The sequence below is a fragment of the Pseudoliparis swirei genome, chromosome 19, assembly GCF_029220125.1.
Source record: "Pseudoliparis swirei isolate HS2019 ecotype Mariana Trench chromosome 19, NWPU_hadal_v1, whole genome shotgun sequence".
Lineage (NCBI taxonomy): Eukaryota > Metazoa > Chordata > Actinopteri > Perciformes > Liparidae > Pseudoliparis > Pseudoliparis swirei.
The window spans coordinates 10457628-10462303 of record NC_079406.1 but is presented as its reverse complement, the minus strand read 5'-3'; the positions used below and the strand labels follow the sequence as shown (position 1 = coordinate 10462303).

Here is a 4676-nt window from a genome sequence, read left to right as displayed (position 1 = left end):
AATGTTGTGGTAATGTTATTTCAACCTGCTAGCTAGCAGATAGATGATGCTAATCTTAGCTGTGGTAATGTCATTTCTACCTGCTAGCGAGCTAAATCTGGTTAAAACATTAGGTAACAAAGTAAGATTAATTACTGCAGATTAATCACTGTATTTGAGTGATTGTTAATGGTTAGTGGTTATCTTTCAAATGATGCCTGTGAGGCACTTGACGTTGAGACTGGTTGACTTCCAGGCTGCTTTGGAATAAGGATACCTCTGAGGCAGCCACCAGTTTTGGATAACTCTGAGGCATCATAGGTAGTGTTGACTGCCAGGCTGCCTAGTCGTTGGTATACAGGTTAACTCACAGGCATCCAGTTGGTTTTAGATACCTGTAAGGCATCTAGACGGACATTAAGAGGGGCTGACTCCCAGGCTGCTTCCTAACACTGGTTAGCTCTCAGGCAGCCAATTGGCTTTGGATGCCTGTGAGGCACTTGATGTTGAGACTGGTTGACTTCCAGGCTGCTTTGGAATAAGGATACCTCTGAGGCAGCCACCAGTTTTTGGATAACTCTGAGGCATCATAGGTAGTGTTGACTACTTTATATCAATAAATAACTACTTTAAAGACTTTAAAGACTACTTTATATCAATAAAGAACTTCAGAAAGCCAGCTCCAAACTATTACACCCCAGTGTCAATAAGTGTTTCATTGTCACATTGGTATGTGCATCAAATCTGAATTTAATACTGTGTTCGTGTCATGATATGTCTTTCCCATTTTGTTTAAGGCGGCCAAGGACCTGTGCTCCTCCGTCGGTGCTCTGGCTGCCAGGAGCATCGAATTTAAAGAAGTGGCCATGCTGCCGGCATCAGACCCCACTGTGGCCACAGGGAGAGCCACGGAGTTCAAGTAATTTGCAATATTCCACATCCTATATCTGGGCTCTGACAGGTTTAATAGACATTATTTATCCTGAATTTATGTTTATCTTTTCCTCCAGACAACAGCTCCAGCACCTCGCCAACCAGGTGAGGTCAAATGATCAATTTGACCTCCTCACGCACACCTTGGGGCCAGGAATGGTAGAGGTGGTGGTGGATATTTTAAAAGTGTGTTGACACACACATTGAAAATATTAACAATTAGCAATTTGTTGTTTGTTGTGTTCATTAATTAAATATCTTCATGTTCTACATCACTGTGTATGTGTCGTGAATTGGAAGTGTATTGAACTTGGCATCTTGATTTAACTAGTCTGATAATTTAGCTAGCTGGGCCTGAAATCGCATGGTGTAAATTACAGATCCGACATGTTAGACATGTGGATTAAGGCAAATAGTCATGGTAACACTATGTCAACACTAATTTCTACAGCTTCACATAAGGGTTTATTCCAGTAGAGTGTTACAAGTTAATGAAACCCCAACTTACATTAATTTTTTTTTATTAAATGTATCGTCAGAGGACACACACATGATGGAGGAGAGACATGACTGATGGGGTGTGACATATTCTTTATTGAAAATAAAGGCCAAATACAACCCTCATACACACAGTAAAATGGTAAAAACAAAATTTCACACGCAAACAGCTTAGTTTACTAAGCACGAAGGATGGCAGAATTTAATACACTATAAATATTATCTAAATATTTTATTGGGGCAGTGTGGGACAGGTCGGAAAACTGGGGAAAGACTAGTTACGGGTTCGCTGTCTTCGCCTGCGCTTAAATGCCCGTCGTGATGGACAGTTTGTATCTGCCGCTTGTTGTGGTCTGTCTTTGAATAGTTTGCAATCAGGTGGAGCAGTCCTCCTCCTGATCTCCTCCACCGTTATCTGGTATCTTTGTAAAATAATTTCTGAGTCACACTCAAAGAAGGTTTCAATGTTTCAACAATATTATTCGTAACAATATTAGGATTTCATCTTCTTTACATACAGTACAGTATTGTACACATGTAATGTCTGTACATAGCCCTTCTGTCTTTACTGCCATCCCAACAGATGTTCCTATAACCCAAAACTGTGATGGGCTCTGGGGAAACCAGTCACATGGTGAAAAGGGACATTTTTGAGATTAGAGTGAAAATACTAGTAGGTCGAAACTCAGTATTTTGGTGAAATTGGGTTTTGATTCAATTATTATTCTATAACATGTCTATCATCCCTAAACATATCTACTTGTTTTTCATTAATTGAATGTGTTAAAATGTGCTTTATTCAACCAGCCAGTCTATTTAGAACCCCTCTCTTTAAAGTTGTTTTTGTCAAAATTCTATTCCATGAAATCTAACTGATCAGCTGACTTTGGACAATCATAACATTTGAAACAGACAAATAATGAAAACATATTTGAAACAAGCTTGAAGTCAGCTTCCAAAAGGTCAAATTTCACCATGTGACTGGTTTTCCCAGATCCCATCACAGATGGTCTCAGCACTGTTACTACCACACTACCACTAAAAATATAAACCTGTCTTGAAGAAACCTATGCCTAGCTGTGCACTTCACCTTTTGCTCCGATGCCCTGAGCATGTCCTCAAAAGGCTGTGGACATTCTGAAATGCCGGCTGGGATGGGGCAGTAGGGCTTGGTGGAGCAGCAGGGCCGGATGGGGCAGGAAGGGTGGATGGAGCAGCAGGGCTAGATGGGGTTGGGGCTGGGGCGGAGGCTCCACCAACCAGTGGTGACTGGTGGAAAATTGCGATCTTTGCAGATGGTCCTATAAAGTCACAAGAAGTAACCAAATTTGCTATATGAGGAGATGAACTAGTGTTGTAGTACTCGAGTCCAGATGGCAAGATAAAGAATAACTTACCACCTTTTGACACCTGCAGGGCCTTCCGCTTCCATCCTACTGTATAAAGACATTGCAAGGAACTAATAAGTATTTTTTGGGGAATTATTGAAGTCATTGTTAAATGTCAGTGTGTGAAAGAGACTTTTTTTTAGTCATTAAAGTAGGTCTAGGTTGAACCTTACCCTTCCTGGGCGCCATTTCTTCATGAACTGAAAGAGAAAGGCAATATGAGTGTGATTAGTATTATCACATAATGTTAGGCATATGCAATGTTATAAATAATCTGGCAGATTTATTCAATAGGCCTATCTGTATGAGGAGGCATGAGGACAATTTAACTAAGGGATATCAGTCTACAGTCAACCAGTCTCAACGTCAAGTGCCTCACAGGCATCCAAAGCTAATTGGCTGCCTGAGAGCTAACCAGTGTTAGGAAGCAGCCTGGGAGTCAGCCCCTCTTAATGTCCGTCTAGATGCCTTACAGGTATCTAAAACCAACTGGATGCCTGTGAGTTAACCTGTATACCAACGACTAGGCAGCCTGGCAGTCAACACTACCTATGATGCCTCAGAGTTATCCAAAACTGGTGGCTGCCTCAGAGGTATCCTTATTCCAAAGCAGCCTGGAAGTCAACCAGTCTCAACGTCAAGTGCCTCACAGGCATCATTTGAAAGATAACCACTAACCATTAACAATCACTCAAATACAGTGATTAATCTGCAGTAATTAATCTTACTTTGTTACCTAATGTTTTAACCAGATTTAGCTCGCTAGCAGGTAGAAATGACATTACCACAGCTAAGATTAGCATCATCTATCTGCTAGCTAGCAGGTTGAAATAACATTACCACAACATTAGCCGCCCAAAAATAGCTACGCACCTTTGAAATTGTTGAACCAAGTGGGTTAAATGCGCCCAAATGCGCTCCAAGTGGGTTTGGCTCCAAATGCTGGTTTGAATATGCAATCCGCTCCAAAAGTGGATTTGTATATGCGCTCCGCTCCAAGTGGGCGTAGCGCATTGATTGGATCAGAGTTTTGGGGGGCGGGACCACCTTCCGGCGCCTTCCAGGCAGCCGCTGCCTGGAAGGCGCCGGTGAGGGCTCAAAACACCATCGAGCCAATTTAAACAGGAGGAGGAAGAGAGGACTGGGGTGGGGGGGCATTAGCAGGGCAGGAGGCCGGCCAACTAGGCATCTTGAAAGAGGCCGGACAAATAAATAGTGGAGGTAGAACCCCCCTTTAAAGATAATGGCAGCCTCACTCCTGCTAGCTAACAAGCAACAAGTCCTTGTTTTGACTTCTGACAAATTATTAGTTTTACGTGGTAAAATAATTAAAACACTAAATCCTTACTGCAACACACAATCACATGCATTTCAATCATGATTAATTGACGTGTGCACAACAAGATAAGAAATGGGATTTCTCCCCATTGTCATGTCCGAGATGTGGTGGGGCACAGGGGTATTACAAAGAAAATCTGTCCAGATACAACCCATGGCCCTCTAAAGCAGACAACACTGTCATCTCCACCCTTCAGTCACTGAGTAGCTCCATCTACACCATTGATGCCGGCTTCAATCTGCTGCCTGGTAAACGCTGCATCTTTAATACATTGTTACCGGCGCCGCCACCAGGGCTCCATGCACCTCGCTGCTGAAAGTAAAACCTTCCCCTGAAGGTGCGTCACACCAAAAGCGATTGGATTTTTTTGCGCGACCGAATCCCATGTAAAGTCAACGTACAGATGTGTGTGGCTGCGATAGACGCAATATTTTTTCGGGTGGCGCGTTTGGGGCGACGCAGTGTGGGCAACGTGTTTACAGCGGTGCGTTTTCACTGGCGCAATTTTCGCCCCTAGTTGAAATATTTCAACTTTGAGG

The 4676-nt window shown here is 42.8% G+C and overlaps 2 long non-coding RNA genes across 5 annotated transcripts; one reads left to right on the top strand and one right to left on the bottom strand.

The window, feature by feature from the left end:
- The first annotated feature begins 785 nt into the window (after nucleotides 1–785).
- Nucleotides 786–1682, top strand: LOC130209484 (uncharacterized). Its single transcript, XR_008834623.1, has 2 exons — nucleotides 786–898; nucleotides 990–1682. It is a non-coding gene; the product is annotated as an uncharacterized LOC130209484 (long non-coding RNA).
- Nucleotides 1683–1859: 177 nt separating this feature from the next.
- Nucleotides 1860–3706, bottom strand: LOC130209485 (uncharacterized). 4 transcript variants are annotated; one of them, XR_008834627.1, is made up of 4 exons: nucleotides 3672–3706; nucleotides 2972–2998; nucleotides 2808–2846; nucleotides 1860–2711 (listed from the first exon to the last, which is right to left on the bottom strand). It is a non-coding gene; the product is annotated as an uncharacterized LOC130209485 (long non-coding RNA). The 4 variants fall into 4 exon arrangements; XR_008834626.1 differs by having other exon boundaries at nucleotides 2808–2998; nucleotides 3672–3705; XR_008834625.1 differs by lacking the exon at nucleotides 3672–3706 and having other exon boundaries at nucleotides 2972–3363.
- Nucleotides 3707–4676: the final 970 nt, after the last annotated feature.